General features: G+C 42.9%; 1 pseudogene; it reads right to left on the reverse strand.

Moving 5' to 3' along the window:
- LOC118400606 (eyes absent homolog 2-like) overlaps positions 1–18577 on the reverse strand; it is a 73034-nt pseudogene extending 54457 nt beyond the window's left edge.
- Between the last annotated feature and the right edge of the window lie 3414 nt (positions 18578–21991).

A 21991-nucleotide genomic window follows, 5' to 3' on the forward strand; every position in this document is an offset into this window, starting at 1 on the left:
AATGATGAATCACATGTTATGGCAACTCCAGCCGAGGCAGCCGACCTCCCAGCTTCTCCAAACACGGCGACGTGAGTCATTGCAGCACGGGCTGTTTTCATAGTAAATAATAGTATTCCTACTGTGGAGGGGCCAAAGGACTCGAAAAACCACTTCTATTCCTGTGTTAATGACCGAAAGGGAAACATAAACACGGTCGGACATTAAAAGTGTCGGGGAGCCGGGGCGACGTATAGGCAGTCAGCAGTGTGACGTCAGTGGACAGACGCAAGGTCGGATGGACACACTGGAGCAAAATATTAAAAACGGTGCCGCTTTAGTTTACAGCCCCGTTTCACCTGGTATCTTCCTGGTATTTACTGAGAAGGTAGCTGGTAACAATGTGTACTTTCTGGTGCTTCAAATAAATCAACATAATTTGTATCAATCTACCTGGTAGCAAATGGTTCATAATGGTACTTGTATGAATTGAATTCTTAAAACCTAATTAGAGCCGGCTAAGTTATTATTATCTAATATTGTGTCATATCATTTCTCAATAAACATCAGCTAAACAATCGACATGAAATAATAACCGGAAATGAAAAGCCTCACCAGCGAATCACAAGGCCACACTGACCTCTCCCAGTCAGCTGACACATAAGAGTAATCCCACCACACCATACAAGGAAAACCCACTTGTTGACTCACGGCTGTACAAAGGCGATATAACACTAAGCGGTATGCACTATGAGGCAGACTGACCACGGCAGCGGGGAACTGAACATGGGAACCAGGAGCGCCCAGTTCGAGCCCCTGGACTTCCCCTCTCGTCCCTGTGATGCGCAGGGCGCTTCCTGGTAGAGTCCAGCGGAGCCCAGCGACGGAGCCCAGCGACGGAGCCAAAGGGCATGGGAACACAGGGAGATCTGTCCGGTTCCAGTTGAAACCCAAGCTAAAACAAACCTCAACAGGGCCATGGCCCCATCGGCCTCAGTCGGCCTCGGTTCACCTGCAGACTTTTGCAAGAGCTGGCTTTTTTTCACGGGTATCGGATTCTGCAGTACTGTAGGACATGTTGCATCATACATATATCTCTCTCTCTGAGGTTTGGAATGACAATGGTTGGATGTTTTTCTTTGCCTGATTAAATGAAGTGTGTCTTCTTTTGTTTAAAAAATGTCTGTCTATGTACAGTGTTAGGTACTGTACTTACAATACTATAATGCATGTAGTCTACTCTGAAAAACCTGTGTGTGTTTCTACGCATATGTGTCGTCTGTGCGTCTATGTGTGTTGGATGACAGGCAAGTTGCACAATGGAAATGACCTCTAAATGAGCTGACCTCTCCCTACAACATAACGGCTGCATGTGACATGCATTACGGTGACTGACTACCTCATAATGACACCATATGGACCTCCACCTGGAACCCTAAGTTCTGCCCCAATGACTGCCTGGGGGGACTGAATACACTGTCGCACACAGACAGACCCCCTGCTCTCTCCTCAACAAAGGCCCCTGAACAAGACTTCAGTATTGCAGTCCTGACATGACTCCCTGCTGGAAGTTCGTGCCATCTGCTAGTGATGTCCTCTATGACCTTCTTCCGGCCCTTTGGCACAGAACTACAGCGCAGTTAGACAGAAGAAACACTATGAACAGTACAGAACATTAAAGAGATAGGCCTACGTGAAAACAGATCTTGTAATACGTCAATTCCGCATAATCTAGGTAGTCTGCAGTACATTAGGGAGGAACTAGGCATACATACCTAACTAGAGGCATGTACAAGCCATAAAGTAATGTTCAGCAGAGACGACACAACCACAGAGAGTTTACAAAGTGGACAGTCAAGTCACTGTATTGTCATTGAAACACCACATAAAACTCTGTCATAAACCAACAATCCCCTCAACCTCTGCATAGCCAAACCACATAGAGACTAGAATAGAAGAGAATACCACCGTTATTGTCCACACAAGGCAACTTTCCACATGGACAGTCAGTTTAAATTCTGTGGACACACACACACAGACGCACTCACTCACACGCACTCGCTCCCTCGCACGCACACACACACACACACACACACACACACACACACACACACACACACACACACACACACACACACACACACACACACACACACACACACACACACACACACACAACACACACACGCACACAGCTACACACACGCTCACTGGGCCTGTCCCACACAGAGCCTGCGGCTTCACCCTGTCTGCAGCCTTTGAACCACATGGCTCGTAAATCACTGGCTGCCACACTGTGTGTGTGTGTGTGTGTGTGCTGTGTCTGCAGCCTTTGTGTGTGTGGCTGTAAATAAGTGTGGCTGTGTGTGTGTGTGTGTGTGTGTGTGTGTGTGTGTGTGTGTGTGTGTGTGTGTGTGTGTGTGTGTGTGTGTGTGTGTGTGTGTGACAGAGACTGGGAGCAGATGTGAGAGGTTGATTACAGTCCAGTAATGGGCTCCTGAGAGCAAGGACTCCTACACAGGGATGACCTCAGAGCCCAGGGATTTCATTAACACTAAAACACTGGACACACACACACACACTGAGAGAACACGAGCCCCCCTAAGTTGGGAGTGGAGGAGGTAGCCCCTAGATACTGACCTTGGGTCAGTTGTATTTCCCCCACCAATGGTTCAGGTTAGGATTTGAGGAGGGGAAGCTGATCCTAGAGCTGTAGCTAGGAAAACTTAATCCTGGAATCTCCTAGTTTCCCCAGTCCTAATCCCTGTTCCTAGGATTCAATTCAAAATAACCTGAATCATTGTAATTTTCCCCCCCAGGTGAGTCGTTAAGAAGTCATTAACATTATTTTACTATTACAACTTGGTTGATCAAGAAGTGAACAATCTTCAAAAAAGTGGCCAGGGAATCTTAGCCAGTGTAATTAGTAAGTCTGCTTTGAGACAGGCGTTATTTTTTGGTGTGGGTGAATACATCCAGAAAGATGAAAGTGTCTTAATGTCAGTAATGTCCTGTTTTTTATTGATTCATGTGTTTGTTGATTGATATGATCAGGACAAGCTCAGGGACTGAATACACCAATCATAAAACACATATAGGCATCCATCCATATGGCTCAGGATCATCTCCTGTTCTGGCAAACCCGTTCTACATGACCACATATACAGCTGAGCGGAGCATGACAAGGCAGGCTAAATGTGTGAGGAATCCAAGGCTGCGTTTAGACAGGATGCTCTCTTTTGCACAATTATTGTCCAAAGAGCTGATCTGATTGGTCAAAAGACCAGTTAGTTGGAAAATATCAGAATTGGACTGCCTGTGTAAACAAAGCCAAAGATTCCTAAGTGAAGCATATATCTAGACTCACAAAGAACATGAAACGCACCAATAATATTGAAAGTGTTTAGTGGAATAATCTAGAAAGAGTTCAAGTAATGAACCCATAGATTAATGTTAAAACAAGCTGCAATTAGGCTCTGCTCCTTTGTTAATTAAAAACAACAAATTAACCAATTAAATCCAATGTAACAATCAAATGAAAAGAGAAAATGGCAATTTCCTCAATAGTTCCTCCCTCCAGTACCTGTTGCTACTTGGTGTGTGTGTGTGTGTGTGTGTGTCCATGAGCGTGCGTGCATGTGTAACACTAGCTGAGAGACTTGGTGGCCTTTTCTTTTCCACTTGACAGAGTCTGAGCAACAAACCTGCTTTTATGCCAGCTGCACCCCCCTTACCCCCTGTAATCGAGCCCCCTTTCATTCAATCACGCTACCATGGCTCTCTTGGTGTCTGTCTCTCCTTCACTCTCTTGCAATCAACCTACCCCTAATGTACCCCATTCTAAAACAGCCCCCCCCCTACCATCAGAGCCTCTCTTGCCCAGAATCAGTGCCCCAGGAAAGGGTCAGGGAGAGGGACAGCTTGCAGACCTCCCGGAAGCCTCCTTAAAACGGGTATGGGCCAGAGCTGTGGGTGACCCCAGTCAGATGGTGGTCTGCTCCCAGGTAAAACATCTGGTCTACTGATGGAAAGGGACGGGAGGGGAGGGGAGTGGTGGTCACACACACACAGGCACACAAATACACAGTCAGGCATATATGCATGCTTAAAAGCAGGGAAGCAGGCAGGCACGTAGGTACACAAACACACACTCACACACACACACACACTGAGCCAGTCTCTTTGTTAGTCATTTGGACAAAAAGTTCTGCCATCCACCCTTTCCCCTCCGTCTACACAGTCGATGACAACACCCGCCCTAGTTGGTAGCAGCTGTCCAGAGCTACCCAGCACACACACACACACACACGCACGCACGCACGCACGCACGCACGCACGCACGCACACGCACACGCACACACACACACACACACACACACACACACACACACACACACACACACACACACACACACACACACACACACACACACACATACAGCCATTACCCAAAGACATGCCAGCATTAGTGCCTGGCTGAATGATCTACCTGTAGTTTCTTTGACGTGGCAGAACATGACCACATTAGGAGTAGCATTAGGAGTAACTGATCATAGTAACTGCACATAGTAACTGCACATAGTAACTGCCCATAGTAACTGATCATAGTAACTGCACATTGTAACTGCTCATAGTAACTGCGCATTGTAACTGCTCATAGTAACTGCTCATAGTAACTGCACATTGTAACTGCTCATAGTAACTGCACATTGTAACTGCTCATAGTAACTGCTCATAGTAACAGCTCATAGTAACTGCACATTGTAACTGCTCATAGTAACTGCACATAGTAACTGCTCATAGTAACTGCACATAGTAACTGCTCATAGTAACTGCACATTGTAACTGCTCATAGTAACTGCACATAGTAACTGCTCATAGTAACTGCACATAGTAACTGCTCATAGTAACTGCACATTGTAACTGCTCATAGTAACTGCTCATAGTAACTGCACATAGTAACTGCTCATAGTAACTGCTAATTGGGGAAAATTCATTAGTTTAATTTTAAAATCTGAATGTGCCAAATCCCAAATCCCAACAGTCCATTGAAACTCAATGTAATAACACAGATGTCAATGACAGCTATATGAACAAATCATGTATACTATTGTATATAACATTGTATGTTAGCTAGGTGTCAATGACAGCTATATAAACTAATCATATATACTATTGTATATAATATTGTTAACTAGGTCAAAATGTATGATGCAGAGTAGAATATGTGAATATCCTCAATTCCGGAGCTTCCTTCTATTGGAAATTGTGAAAGAGTAAAGGTACAGAACCTAGCTACACAACAGCAGTGGGAGCTGGTTGAACGCAACAGCATGGTTTTTTTGTGTGTGTGTGTATGTTTGGTCGTGTGTGAATGCCTCCATGTGTGCAGCTCTAAATGAAATAAAGAGTGTGGCGATAGCCAGAGGGACAGCTGTTGTCTGCTGACAGACCAGGGGTTTAGCTGGGAGAGGAGACACACACACTTGAGAGTTGGAACGCCGCAGGCCTCCCAGGGTGCTCCCTAGGGTTTAAAAGAATTGTATGTGTGTGTGGGTGTGTCTGTGTCTGTGTCTGTGTCTGTGTGTGTGTGTGTGTGTGTGTGTGTGTGTGTGTGTGTGTGTGTGTGTGTGTGTGTGTGTGTGTGTGTGTGTGTGTGTGTGTGTGTGTGTGTGTGTGTGTGTGTGTGTGTGTGTGTGTGTGTGGATAGTGTTACCCGAAGCCTCTTCACAAACTGGTCAAGCAGAGCCAATGAGACCCACCATCTCCCTCAAATCTCCCTTTCTTCATTTCAGAATATTCACTCAGTGTTCCACTCCTCACACTCCCCATATTCACTCAGTGTTCCCCTCCTCACACTCCCCATATTCACTCAGTGTTCAACTCCTCACACTCCCCATATTCACTCAGTGTTCCACTCCTCACACTCCCCATATTCACTCAGTGTTCCACTCCTCACACTCCCCATATTCACTCAGTGTTCCACTCCTCACACTCCCCATATTCACTCAGTGTTCCACTCCTCACACTCCCCATATTCACTCAGTGTTCCCCTCCTCACACTCCCCATATTCACTCAGTGTTCCAATCCTTACACTCCCCATATTCACTCAGTGTTCCCCTCCTTACACTCCCCATATTCACTCAGTGTTCCATTCCTCACACTCCCTATATTCACTCAGTGTTCCCCTCCTCACACTCCCCATATTCACTCAGTGTTCCCCTCCTCACACTCCCCATATTCACTCAGTGTTCCCCTCCTCACACTCCCCATATTCACTCAGTGTTCCCTCCTTCCACTCCCCATATTTACTCAGTGTTACCCTCCTCACACTCCCCATATTCACTCAGTGTTCCACTCCTTACACTCCCCATATTCACTCAGTGTTCCCCTCCTCACACTACCCATATTCACTCAGTGTTCCCTCCTCACACTCCCCATATTCACTCAGTGTTCCACTCCTTACACTCCCCATATGCACTTAGTGTTCCCTCACACACCCCATATTCACTCAGTGTTCCCTCCTTCCACTCCCCATATTCACTCAGTGTTTCCTCCTTACACTCCCCATATTCACTCAGTGTTCCCTCCTTACACTCCCCATATTCACTCAGTGTTCCCTCCTCACACTCCCCATATTCACTCAGTGTTCCACTCCTTACACTCCCCATATTCACTTAGTGTTCCCTCACACACCCCATATTCACTCAGTGTTCCCTCCTTCCACTCCCCATATTCACTCAGTGTTTCCTCCTTACAATCCCCATATTCACTCAGTGTTCCCTCCTTACACTCCCCATATTCACTCAGTGTTCCACTCCTCACACTCCCCATATTCACTCAGAGTTCCCCTCCTCACACTCCCCATATTCACTCAGTGTTCCCCTCCTCACACTCCCCATATTCACTCAGTGTTTCCCTCCTCACACTCCCCATATTCACTCAGTGTTCCCCTCCTCACACTCCCCATATTCACTCAGTGTTCCCCTCCTCACACTCCCCATATGCACTCAGTGTTCCCTCCTTCCACTCCCCATATTCACTCAGTGTTCCCTCACACTCCCCATATTCACTCAGTGTTCCCCTCCTCACACTCCCCATATTCACTCGGTGTTCCCTCCTCACACTCTCCATATTCACTCAGTGTTCCCCTCCTCACACTCCCCATATTCACGCAGTGTTACCCTCCTCACACTCCCCATATTCACTCAGTGTTCCACTCCTCACACTCCCCATATTCACTCAGTGTTCCCCTCCTCACACTCCCCATATTCACTCAGTGTTCCCCTCCTCACACTCCCCATATTCACTCAGTGTTCCCTCCTTCCACTCCCTATATTTACTCAGTGTTACCCTCCTCACACTCCCCATATTCACTCAGTGTTCCACTCCTCACACTCCCCATATTCACTCAGTGTTCCCCTCCTCACACTCCCCATATTCACTCAGTGTTCCCCTCCTCACACTCCCCATATTCACTCAGTGTTCCCTCCTTCCACTCCCCATATTTACTCAGTGTTACCCTCCTCCCACTCCCCATATTCACTCAGTGTTCCACTCCTTACACTCCCCATATTCACTCAGTGTTCCCCTCCTCACACTACCCATATTCACTCAGTGTTCCCTCCTCACACTCCCCATATTCACTCAGTGTTCCACTCCTTACACTCCCCATATTCACTTAGTGTTCCCTCACACACCCCATATTCACTCAGTGTTCCCCTCCTCACACTCCCCATATTCACTCAGTGTTCCCCTCCTCACACTCCCCATATTCACTCAGTGTTCCCTCCTTCCACTCCCTATATTTACTCAGTGTTACCCTCCTCACACTCCCCATATTCACTCAGTGTTCCACTCCTCCACTCCCCATATTCACTCAGTGTTCCCCTCCTCACACTCCCCATATTCACTCAGTGTTCCCCTCCTCACACTCCCCATATTCAGTGTTCCCTCCTTCCACTCCCCATATTTACTCAGTGTTACCCTCCTCCCACTCCCCATATTCACTCAGTGTTCCACACTTACACTCCCCATATTCACTCAGTGTTCCCCTCCTCACACTCCCCATATTCACTCAGTGTTCCCCTCCTCACACTCCCCATATTCACTCAGTGTTCCCCTCCTCACACTCCTCATATGCACTCAGTGTTCCCTCCTTCCACTCCCCATATTCACTCAGTGTTCCCTCACACTCCCCATATTCACTCAGTGTTCCCCTCCTCACACTATATTCACTCGGTGTTCCCTCCTCACACTCTCCATATTCACTCAGTGTTACCCTCCTCACACTCCCCATATTCACTCAGTGTTCCCCTCCTCACACTCCCCATATGCACTCAGTGTTCCCTCCTTCCACTCCTCATATTCACTCAGTGTTCCCACACTCCCCATATTCACTCAGTGTTCCCTCCTCACACTCTCCATATTCACTCAGTGTTCCCCTCCTCACACTCTCCATATTCACTCAGTGTTCCCCTCCTCACACTCCCCATATTCACTCAGTGTTACCCTCCTCACACTCCCCATATTCACTCAGTGTTTCCCTCCTCACACTCCCCATATTCACTCAGTGTTCCCCTCCTCACACTCCCCATATTCACTCAGTGTTCCCCTCCTCACACTCCCCATATGCACTCAGTGTTCCCTCCTTCCACTCCCCATATTCACTCAGTGTTCCCTCACACTCCCCATATTCACTCAGTGTTCCCTCCTCACACTCCCCATATTCACACCCTCCTCCACTCTCCATATTCACTCAGTGTTCCCCTCCTCACACTCCCCATATTCACGCAGTGTTACCCTCCTCACACTCCCCATATTCACTCAGTGTTCCACTCCTCACACTCCCCATATTCACTCAGTGTTCCCCTCCTCACACTCCCCATATTCACTCAGTGTTCCCCTCCTCACACTCCCCATATTCACTCAGTGTTCCCTCCTTCCACTCCCTATATTTACTCAGTGTTACCCTCCTCACACTCCCCATATTCACTCAGTGTTCCACTCCTCACACTCCCCATATTCACTCAGTGTTCCCCTCCTCACACTCCCCATATTCACTCAGTGTTCCCCTCCTCACACTCCCCATATTCACTCAGTGTTCCCTCCTTCCACTCCCCATATTTACTCAGTGTTACCCTCCTCCCACTCCCCATATTCACTCAGTGTTCCACTCCTTACACTCCCCATATTCACTCAGTGTTCCCCTCCTCACACTACCCATATTCACTCAGTGTTCCCTCCTCACACTCCCCATATTCACTCAGTGTTCCACTCCTTACACTCCCCATATTCACTTAGTGTTCCCTCACACACCCCATATTCACTCAGTGTTCCCCTCCTCACACTCCCCATATTCACTCAGTGTTCCCCTCCTCACACTCCCCATATTCACTCAGTGTTCCCTCCTTCCACTCCCTATATTTACTCAGTGTTACCCTCCTCACACTCCCCATATTCACTCAGTGTTCCACTCCTCACACTCCCCATATTCACTCAGTGTTCCCCTCCTCACACTCCCCATATTCACTCAGTGTTCCCCTCCTCACACTCCCCATATTCACTCAGTGTTCCCTCCTTCCACTCCCCATATTTACTCAGTGTTACCCTCCTCCCACTCCCCATATTCACTCAGTGTTCCACTCCTTACACTCCCCATATTCACTCAGTGTTCCCCTCCTCACACTCCCCATATTCACTCAGTGTTCCCCTCCTCACACTCCCCATATTCACTCAGTGTTCCCCTCCTCACACTCCTCATATGCACTCAGTGTTCCCTCCTTCCACTCCCCATATTCACTCAGTGTTCCCTCACACTCCCCATATTCACTCAGTGTTCCCCTCCTCACACTCCCCATATTCACTCGGTGTTCCCTCCTCACACTCTCCATATTCACTCAGTGTTACCCTCCTCACACTCCCCATATTCACTCAGTGTTCCCCTCCTCACACTCCCCATATGCACTCAGTGTTCCCTCCTTCCACTCCTCATATTCACTCAGTGTTCCCCTCCTCACACTCCCCATATTCACTCGGTGTTCCCTCCTCACACTCTCCATATTCACTCAGTGTTCCCCTCCTCACACTCTCCATATTCACTCAGTGTTCCCCTCCTCACACTCCCCATATTCACTCAGTGTTACCCTCCTCACACTCTCCATATTCACTCAGTGTTCCCCTCCTCACACTACCCATATTCATCCCACACAATAGACCCATTGATCTTGGCAATCACGGATTACAGTCTGCCTGTATTGTGTTCGCCTCTCTCTCTAAAGCCTGAATTAAAGGATAATTGTAGGGTTTATTGGGTAAAGCGTAGCTGCAGAGAGATGGTGAGACACAGAGGTATGATGTTTTGATAACTATGAGATTATAGTAACATATTATAAGGGAATCGTAAATGCTTATGATAAGTTTTATAACACATTATAAATGCATCATCGGGTGTTATAATTTCTTTAAGTAAAGTGTTACTAAGGTTTTAAATCAAAATAGTGAAGTTAGTTTCTGAGAGGTATTTTAAAGGAGAACACTTAGTTTGTTGTATACATTTTTATTTTATTTGCTCATTAAGATTGAAATAGTTATATTTAAAACCCAAGAAACAAAAACATATCTTTTTTTAAGCTATTCTTGTTTTAATTATTCATTGTGAAATCTAAAACAAGTGTCCCAACAGACGGAAACTGTGGTCTGACTTCTTTGGTTGCAGCCTATGGACCAAAGGCTGAAACCCGGAGGCGTTATGCTGGTGGACAGTTTACTACACACAGTTCAGTCCAGTTCATTTCAATTATTTGACTGAGTTGCATTAAACTAATCTCATGTTTTAAAATCATTTTAAAAATCACTAGTAAATTGACAATTGAATGTGACCTAAACATATCTGCTTTCATGGCCATTAGCTGTTCCCAGTAAATAGAACTTAAAACCATGATGAACTACTTAATACACTTTTAAGACATCTGGGTTGCAAGTTACCAACCCAAACAAGTGATGCTACCCTTAATTCAATTATCATTTGATTATTGAGAACTATGCTGAAACAGTGTCAGCGCATTGCAAGGGACATGATAAAGAAAAACTAATAGAAGATAAAACTCTATTCTGGTTGACAGATTGAATCTGAAAATAAAGCAGCATCCTTATAAATGCATATCAGATAAGTACAAAATCTGTTAAATTGCAGTTCATAAGTCCCTTTCAAAACACATTATTTTGACTTATTCAAAAAATTATCCGCATGTGCTGCTATAGACAGTCCCAAACTTTTATATTTATCAGGAGTGGATCCATTATATTTATCGGGAGTGGATCCATTATTTTCATCAGGAGTGGATCCATTATATTTATCAGGAGTGGATCCATTATATTTATCAGCAGTGGATCCATTATATTTATCAGGAGTGGATCCATTGTATTTATCAGGAGTGGATCCATTATATTTATCAGGAGTGGATCCATTATATTTATCAGCAGTGGATCCATTATATTTATCAGGAGTGGATCCATTATATTTATCAGGAGTGGATCCACTGCATTTATCAGGAGTGGATCCATTATATTTATCAGCAGTGGATCCATTATATTTATCAGGAGTGGATCCACTGCATTTATCAGGAGTGGATCCATTATATTTATCAGGAGTGGATCCATTATATTTATCAGCAGTGGATCCATTATATTTATCAGGAGTGGATCCATTATATTTATCAGCAGTGTATCCATTATATTTATCAGGAGTGGATCCATTATATTTATCAGGAGTGGATCCATTATATTTATCAGGAGTGGATCCATTATATTTATCAGGAGTGGATCCATTATATTTATCAGGAGTGGATCCATTATATTTATCAGGAGTGGATCCATTATATTTATAAGGAGTGGATCCACTGCATTTATCAGGAGTGGATCCATTATATTTATCAGGAGTGGATCCATTATATTTATCAGGAGTGGATCCATTATATTTATCAGGAGTGGATCCATTATATTTATCAGGAGTGGATCCATTATATTTATCAGGAGTGGATCCATTATATTTATCAGGAGTGGATCCATTATATTTATCAGGAGTGGATCCATTATATTTATCAGGAGTGGATCCATTATATTTATCAGGAGTGGATCCATTATATTTATCAGCAGTGGATCCATTATATTTATCAGCAGTGGATCCATTATATTTATCAGGAGTGGATCCATTATATTTATCAGGAGTGGATCCATTATATTTATCAGGAGTGGATCCATTATATTTATCAGGAGTGGTTTCTTTGTATTCATCAGGAGTGGATCCATTATATTTATCAGGAGTGGATCCATTATATTTATCAGGAGTGGATCCATTATATTTATCAGGAGTGGATCCATTATATTTTCAGGAGTGGATCCATTATATTTATCAGGAGTGGTTTCTTTGTATTCATCAGGAGTGGATCCATTATATTTTCAGGAGTGGATCCATTATATTTATCAGGAGTGGTTTCTTTGTATTCATCAGGAGTGGATCCATTATATTTTCAGGAGTGGATCCATTATATTTATCAGGAGTGGTTTCTTTGTATTCATCAGGAGTGGATCCATTATATTTTCAGGAGTGGATCCATTGCTAAGATAAAGTCAGGAAGAGCAGAGCTTCCTATGAAAATATTTATCATTCCACAAACCTTTGGCTATAGAGGAGTTTGGATTTAATTTGTGTTTTCTTAAGAGGGGGTGCCTCACGGTACAGGATGGGGAATTCTCCTCGATCCAGGACTTTAGGCTCCTGCTTATTCACGATTTATTAGACTCAAGTAATAGGAACCATGAAGGGAGAGGGTTCCGCGAAGCAGAAGGCTGTTCTAAAAATGGGGCCTAATGTTATTAAGATACGAAACACCGTGTTAAATCAAACCCCCCAGCACAAACTGCCTTCGGTTTGTGGTCCACTTTTTTTCATTCCCCAAATGTTATTTGTGGGGGTAGAAATTCAGATAGGGATCAGGTTTCTGATGATTTATATTCCGTCTTTTGCTTCGATAAAACAACTCTGTGGTTGATGCAGTGTTTGCGCCACAAGAATATTTCAGATAATTGACTTGGATAGAGAATATTTGGAGACAATTGGGAAAAAGAGTTAATATGTGAGTCCTATTTCATTAGATGAATACTTGGTTGTTTTCTGAAATACAAAATGGTGGGATGTAATCTAGCTGCCAATGCAGTTTCATGGAAAATAAACACAAACAGAGATGGATTTGCTCAAAACAATTATATTTGATAGATATGAAATGAATACTCTTCCTGGGTCTAAACCACATGCCCTGTAGGCCTATAGGAAGGAGGGCATCATTGAGTACAATTTCAGCCAATATAACTGAATGATACTATCTTCAGTTAACTGAATAAGTTAAGTACTGTACTATCACAGTCGGCCGGTAGCCTCGCGGTTATAGAGGCAAAGCCAGAACCTGGAGGATTGCCAGGTCGGAGCCCGGGTCCGACGTGAAAAACCTGTTGGTAAATGAGCTGGCAACCTAAGAGTTGCTGGTATCAAAACCTAGATGCAGTTGTGCCCGTAAGCAAGGCACTTATAACCCCCCACAACAGCTGCCCAGTGTGGCAGCCCCCCGCACCTTTCCAAAAACCTCTATTTGTGTCTTTCAGAGGGGTTGGGTTAAAAGCAAAAGGCATATTTTTGGTTGGACTGTGTGTGTCTTTCAGAGGGGTTGGGTATTTTTGGTTGAAATGTGTGTCTTTCAGAGGGGTTGGGTATTTTTGGTTGGACTGTCTGTGTCTTTCAGAGGGGTTGGGTATTTTTGGTTGGACTGTCTGTGTCTTTCAGAGGGGTTGGGTATTTTTGGTTGGACTGTCTGTGTCTTTCAGAGGGGTTGGGTATTTTTGGTTGGACTGTCTGTGTCTTTCAGAGGGGTTGGGTATTTTTGTTTGGACTGTCTGTGTCTTTCAGAGGGGTTGGGTATTTTTGGTTGGACTGTGTGTCTTTCAGAGGGGTTGGGTATTTTTGGTTGGACTGTCTGTGTCTTTCAGAGGGGTTGGGTATTTTTGGTTGGACTGTCTGTGTCTTTCAGAGGGGTTGGGTATTTTTGGTTGGACTGTCTGTGTCTTTCAGAGGGGTTGGGTATTTTTGGTTGGACTTTGTGTGTCTTTCAGAGCGGTTGGGTATTTTTGGTTGGACTTTGTGTGTCTTTCAGAGCGGTTGGGTATTTTTGGTTGGACTTTGTGTGTCTTTCAGAGCGGTTGGGTATTTTTGGTTGGACTTTGTGTGTCTTTCAGAGCGGTTGGGTATTTTTGGTTGGACTTTGTGTGTCTTTCAGAGTGGTTGGGTATTTTTGGTTGGACTGTCTGTGTCTTTCAGAGGGGTTGGGTATTTTTGGTTGGAGTTTGTGTGTCTTTCAGAGGGGTTGGGTATTTTTGGTTAGACTTTGTGTGTCTTTCAGAGGGGTTGGGTATTTTTGTTTGGACTTTGTGTGTCTTTCAGAGGGGTTGGGTATTTTTGTTTGGACTTTGTGTGTCTTTCAGAGGGGTTGGGTATTTTTGGTTGGACTGTCTGTCTTTCAGAGGGGTTGGGTATTTTTGGTTGGACTGTGTGTGTCTTTCAGAGGGGTTGGGTATTTTTGGTTGGACTGTCTGTGTCTTTCAGAGGGGTTGGGTATTTTTGGTTGGACTGTGTGTCTTTCAGAGGGTTGGGTATTTTTGGTTAGACTTTGTGTGTCTTTCAGAGGGGTTGGGTATTTTTGGTTGGACTTTGTGTGTCTTTCAGAGGGGTTGGGTATTTTTGGTTAGACTTTGTGTGTCTTTCAGAGGGGTTGGGTATTTTTGGTTGGACTGTCTGTGTCTTTCAGAGGGGTTGGGTATTTTTGGTTGGACTTTGTGTGTCTTTCAGAGGGGTTGGGTATTTTTGGTTGGACTTTGTGTGTCTTTCAGAGGGGTTGGGTGTTTTTGGTTGGACTGTCTGTGTCTTTCAGAGGGGTTGGGTATTTTTGGTTGGACTGTCTGTGTCTTTCAGAGGGGTTGGGTATTTTTGGTTGGACTGTCTGTGTCTTTCAGAGGGGTTGGGTATTTTTGGTTGGACTTTGTGTGTCTTTCAGAGCGGTTGGGTATTTTTGGTTGGACTTTGTGTGTCTTTCAGAGCGGTTGGGTATTTTTGGTTGGACTTTGTGTGTCTTTCAGAGGGGTTGGGTATTTTTGGTTGGACTGTGTGTCTTTCAGAGCGGTTGGGTATTTTTGGTTGGACTGTGTGTCTTTCAGAGCGGTTGGGTATTTTTGGTTGGACTTTGTGTGTCTTTCAGAGCGGTTGGGTATTTTTGGTTGGACTTTGTGTGTCTTTCATAGCGGTTGGGTATTTTTGGTTGGACTGTCTGTGCGATCGACCAATAAAGTGTATTAAAAGTATATTAAATGTTAATATATGAATTAAATATATAAAGGTCAATAGATGAATGATCAATAAATGTATCATTATTTTAATAGCTTTCCTATAAGTCTTATGGAAATGTATGTATTGTAATATTTGATCACCTCAACAATTCAAGTAAATGAATATCCATGTGCAAGTGATGACTGAACGTTTATTCCATGCAGTATTCGGTGTGGAGCAAAATGTCAATGGAACTCTTGTCTGCATTTCTCAGACACAAAAAAATGCTTTTGTTATTTTTTGTGCTCCGAGCAAGAAGGAGAGATCCAGACTGAACGCTTCTGAACGAAGCTGTCGTGATCTACGAGTGTTTAAAGGTGATTGGAATGGCTACCAAAACACAGAGGGCCATTTTAGATCGGAGCTATGAAGGGGTCCTTGAGAAACATGAATACCTGTCTTTGGAGAAATCCTTAGTGTGGTTCCTGAAATTACTTAATTAGTTTCCTGGCAAGAAAAAGGCCTCCGTGATTAGCTGTATTCTTCAGTACTTAGGCCAAGCACAAGTGTTGAAAGGATTCAACTACCACCAAGGAAAATAAAGAGCTTTAAAGAAGTAGGACCGAATGGTATACTCCCCCAACACAACGTTAGTATAGAGACAGACAATTTGCTCCAACACACACACACACACACACACACACACACACACACACACACACACACACACACACACACACACACACACACACACACACACACACACACACACACACACACACACACACACACACACACACACACACACACACACACACACACACACACACACACACACACACAGTGATTTGGCGTAAATAAAACATGGAGAAACTTAGGTTTACAAATCAGTAGATAGACAAGTCACACCCAGTCAGTCCTTGGACTGTAACGCTGCCATGGAGTAAAAAGGTTATGTTGTTTAAAAAATTGATTTTACTCAATCGGGGTCTCAACTTACTGTTGAGTGTTAGAATAGTGGAATACACAATCTGCAATTTCATCAGTTTTTCTCTTCTTATGTCAGTCACTGACAGTCACTCGAAGCCATGTCAGATAACCATTTTGTGATTGGTAAATTAGTTTAGCCTGCTATCTAAACTTGTAGTAATCATGGTTAAATTACCGCCAGGGGCCCCCATTGATTTTGTTAGTCACTCGCACCCAGATATCATATTAAAAAAAGACAACCATTTCTCTCCCCAACATGCCAAAATGGATAGAATTGCAAGGAATTAGATGTAAGACTGCTAATTTTTCTCCCTACCCTTTTCAAAATGAGTAGAATTGCATAAAATGAGATATACAATTGCTAAATCTTCTCTCAGACCCATTGGCACAACGTGTAGAATTCCAGCAAACTTGCTTAGCTAAAAGGCTAGGGCTCAGACTGCATGAGTGGGTATGGATGTGGGTACACAGACCCGCGAGCCACTGCGGCCCCTCGTGATGAGTTCTGATTTTCTGAAGGCACAGTGATGCCGAAACGTTGGTGATTTACCCAATAAATTACTGAGTGTGTGACTCTCTTTATTTATTTATTTTTATAGTTCCGAATTTTTGTGGCCATCAAAGTTGCCCATCCCTGCACTAGCCTATAATATACAACAATGATATAATTATAGCGATCAGAACTAATTTAAATTGTTGTTGAAATGATATAACAAATATAGGTCTACTCTATGAGCTATACTGTCAAGTAGGTGTTGTGTGAGCTTTAACCTGCAGTGCAATGTATTTAAAAAAAAATCCAAATGAGGAAACTAGCTTACTGTACTGTACATTCTGATTGGAAATAGAATTTAAATATATTTGTCTCACAGGCTCCTTCATTATATGCATAGTAGTTTACTGCAATGCAAACTTCTAATAATATATATTTTTAAATGTAAATACACGGAGGAGAAAGGAAACTTCTGATAAGAAACATCAGTCACTGTCCCATAAGAAAACTTCTGATAAGAAACATCAGTCACTGTCCCATAAGGAAACTTCTGATAAGAAACATCAGTCACTGTCCCATAAGGAAACTTCTGATAAGAAACATCAGTCACTGTCCCATAAGGAAACTTCTGATAAGAAACATCAGTCACTGTCCCATAAGGAAACTTCTGATAAGAAACATCAGTCACTGTCCCATAAGGAAACTTCTGATAAGAAACATCAGTCACTGTCCCATAAGGAAACTTCTGATAAGAAACATCAGTCACTGTCCCATTTACTGTAGCCACATTTATATGCTGTGAATTCAGTTTTCAAGCGAGTAGGCATTAGGCTAGCCTGAGTGATGAAGTCAAATGGATATTGGTGATATTTACTAAAGAAAGATGCTAAAAATACTATGCAATTTTACCAATAATGTTCAAAATGAAGTTTTGTGGGAACTGAAGTGGCCTACATAGTCGGTCAGTTGAAACGGCTAGGAGATGTTTAACAGAGTCGATGAGTTGGTTTAGGCCCAAAACCAACAAATAATATGAGTATCATCATTGTTATATGTATTGCCCCGCTCTGGAAAACTACTGCTTGAAAAACAATACTGGCCTAATTTAACTTTGGTTGAACTTTTTCTGTAGAATTGTATCCTATAACCTATAAAGATAATTCAAGTGCTCAAAAAAATCGATTACTGCACACAGAATGAACATAGGCTATTCATTTTTCTGAACAGGCAATAATACTTTTGAAATGCAATATGATATTCATACTCATATGAATCCACTTACCATGATTTAGGTCGAGAAAAAAAATCCGGTAGTTGTTCAACACTGTTCTCTCCCCATATGGCGTAGCGTGTTGAAATCTCTATAGCAAAACGTTTCTACAGATGAAACTGGAACGTTCAATAGTCAAACTCAAAGCACGATAAGTCTTTACTCACTGTGGATGCCTATTTATTCTTCTTCAAAGTGATGATGACTGCAGATTTTAGAAATGTGTGCGCACTTAGTTTGGATTTCTTGAATCGTTCGTCTACTACGGTCTAATAAACCGAAATGACAGCTTTCCAGCGAATCTAAGGCTGCGTTTTCATCCGAAACATTGAACCCGTTTCTTGATAAGTGTTTCATACACCTTCAGGAGCGCGTGTTTGCTTTGGCGCTGGTAAGGAAGTGATGATAAGGGTAAATGAAAAAATGTTGGTTCCTCCTCCTGAGGGTTTTCTCAATACCCGCGAGCCGAGTGCTCTACAGTGTGTGTGTGTGTGTGTGTGTGTGAGAGTGTGTGTGTGTGTGAGTGTGTGAGTGTGATCCCGCGCGCGCCTGTGCTTGTGCCATTACGCAGGAGTTGCTTTCAATTGGTTCTCTATATTCTTCAGTTAACAAAATAGCTCAGGCGGAGTTGAGCTCTTCCTCTATCGCTTTATCTCACCTTTGTATCTTTGTTTGGTAAAGAATGCCTCTCTCGACCGTTGTTTACACAAAGACGACGAGAATCTCACACGCTTAGGGCTTCTCTGAGAGTCTGTTATGGTGTTGACATTATGTGTGGATGAATCATTTATTCTAATGACCCTAGGGCATTGACTGGTTTCTAAAGGTTCTTAATGTGTGCATATTGTGATATATCTTAGGCCCACTATAGTGTGTGTTCACAATAATTGGTTTATACATGTCCATGCATTAACATAACAACTTGAAGCACTTTAATACCTTATTGCCTTATAAACTTGTCTTTCATAGCGCCTTATAGAATATAACATTTATTTACCGTCCTACAGAAATGTGAGGTACAGTGAAAATTTAATATAAATATATATATTTTGTTGTTGTTGTTGTTTTTTATTTTGAATTTTACCCCCTTTTTCTCCCAAATTTCGTGGTGTCAAATTGTTTAGTAGCTACTATCTTGTCTCATCGCTACAACTTCCGTACGGGCTCCGGAGAGACGAAGATTGAAAGTCATGCGTCCTCCGATACACAACCCAAACAAGCCGCACTGCTTAAAGCATATTAAAGCATAAAGCATATTAAAGGCTTAATTAAGCCTTCATAAACCCATTATAAGGCCTACCTAAATGCTTCAAGAATCATTTGTTAATGTCATTATAGGGTGGCAAAAGGGTTACGCCACAATATTGCCTACGCACTAGGCCTACCCATCATATCATCCTGTGTATGTTAATTAACAAATCATTTGTTACCTTATGAAGGCTTAATGAAGGCTTCATTAGGCCTTTTGAAGATATATTTCATTCAAAGTGTGACCGTTGCAGTTTTATAATGCTCTGTAACTGCATATAACAATGTACTTGTAAGGCAATATAACACCTCGTAAACAAATAATGTCATTATATACCCTAATGTTTAAAAATAAATGGTCAAACAATAAATAATGCTTTACACTATTAATGTTATTTGTTAACGGTTTGTGAAACCCTAACTAAATGTGTCTTATTTGAAATGACACAAATACACTATTCCCACTGTCAATAAGCTTTGGTATGCACTGTAAACAAAATAACATAGCTGGCTATATCTTGACTGTGGTCAAATGGGCAATCCAAGATTAATTGGGACATATATTTCTTGATTTATACAGACATTGATTCTTGAAAAAACATACCTTCCAAATGTTTCGTTATTACATCAAGTTTTAAAGAAAATAATAACATATTGACTGAATGTAAACATTTGTATATGGAAAGTCTCAACTAAATATTTCTCAACCAATATCGTATAATGTAAAAATTAAATCAATAGCCTGGGCATTTATTTTCTTCAATCAGGGCTCTACTTGATGTGTGTGAGGGGCCCCCCACCTTGCGGCAAAACATTTTAGTGGTTCCCCCTTGATAGCGGAGAGGGAAAAAAGTAGTTTTAAGTTCATTTCCTGCTATTCTACACATTTTGCCATGGGGCGTAGAGAAAATGTTGAAATTTTAAAGCACATTTACTGCAATTCTATAATAATTTTGCCATGGGGCGGAGTGACATTTTTGAAGTTTTAAAGCAAATCTACTGCAATTCTATACATTTTTACCATGACTTATGCCATGTTAATATGATATCTGAGTGAGAATTACTAACTAAATCAATGTGGGCCCCCTGGAGGTTGAGCCGGTTGGTATTCGACCATGATACTACAAGTCTAGACTAAAAATTGTTTGCTGACATGGCTAATTTAGTGGCTGTCGGTAACTGACATAACAAGAGAAAAACTGCTGATGCCCAACCAAATGTTGATATTGCACCTGGTGTATTTTACTGTTCTTACTCTCAATAGTAATATATATTAAACATTGGTTAGTGTGCCCCCAGCAGTCGGGGGACCTAAGTGACTGCTTGTGAGACAGGCTTCTTTCTGAGCCAGGCGTCTACTTCCTTCCTTACCCCCCCCCACCCCACCTTGCAGTGTCACCCTCTTCTGATCCACCTCAGACAACGTTTGACATTTTCACTTTTTCACTTATCTCACTAGTTTTGGATCAATTCCAAAATGCCAGGCTGCTGCCTCGCCCAAATTTTGCTCTGCGAATCTGATCACTGCTAGCTTGAATTTGATGTGTTATCATTTTTGTGGCACCATGGCAATGAAGACAGAATTCTTATTTCATTGTTTTATGCACATGACCATGGGAATATCAGAGCTGTGTTCATGGTAACCTCGTAAACAATGAATTTTGTCCCGCCGTTTATTTGTTGAAATGTGTGCCGATGCCCAGCTATTAAAAGGGACAGGCAGCTATTTGAGACAGTGTTTATTTGTTGAAATGTGTGCCGATGCCCAGCTATTAAAAGGGACAGGCAGCTATTTGAGACAGTGTTTATTTGTTGAAATGTGTGCCGATGCCCAGCTATTAAAAGGGACAGGCAGCTATTTGAGACAGTGTTTATTTGTTGAAATGTGTGCCGATGCCCAGCTATTAAAAGGGACAGGCAGCTATTTGAGACAGTGTTTATTTGTTGAAATGTGTGCCGATGCCCAGCTATTAAAAGGGACAGGCAGCTATTTGAGACAGTGTTTATTTGTTGAAATGTGTGCCGATGCCCAGCTATTAAAAGGGACAGGCAGCTATTTGAGACAGTGTTTATTTGTTGAAATGTGTGCCGATGCCCAGCTATTAAAAGGGACAGGCAGCTATTTGAGACAGTGTTTATTTGTTGAAATGTGTGCCGATGCCCAGCTATTAAAAGGGACAGGCAGCTATTTGAGACAGTGTTTATTTGTTGAAATGTGTGCCGATGCCCAGCTATTAAAAGGGACAGGCAGCTATTTGAGACAGTGTTTATTTGTTGAAATGTGTGCCGATGCCCAGCTATTAAAAGGGACAGGCAGCTATTTGAGACAGTGTTTATTTGTTGAAATGTGTGCCGATGCCCAGCTATTAAAAGGGACAGGCAGCTATTTGAGACAGTGTTTATTTGTTGAAATGTGTGCCGATGCCCAGCTATTAAAAGGGACAGGCAGCTATTTGAGACAGTGTTTATTTGTTGAAATGTGTGCCGATGCCCAGCTATTAAAAGGGACAGGCAGCTATTTGAGACAGTGTTTATTTGTTGAAATGTGTGCCGATGCCCAGCTATTAAAAGGGACAGGCAGCTATTTGAGACAGTGTTTATTTGTTGAAATGTGTGCCGATGCCCAGCTATTAAAAGGGA

This window comes from Oncorhynchus keta, chromosome 21 (assembly GCF_023373465.1).
Source record: "Oncorhynchus keta strain PuntledgeMale-10-30-2019 chromosome 21, Oket_V2, whole genome shotgun sequence".
Classification (NCBI taxonomy): Eukaryota; Metazoa; Chordata; class Actinopteri; order Salmoniformes; family Salmonidae; genus Oncorhynchus; species Oncorhynchus keta.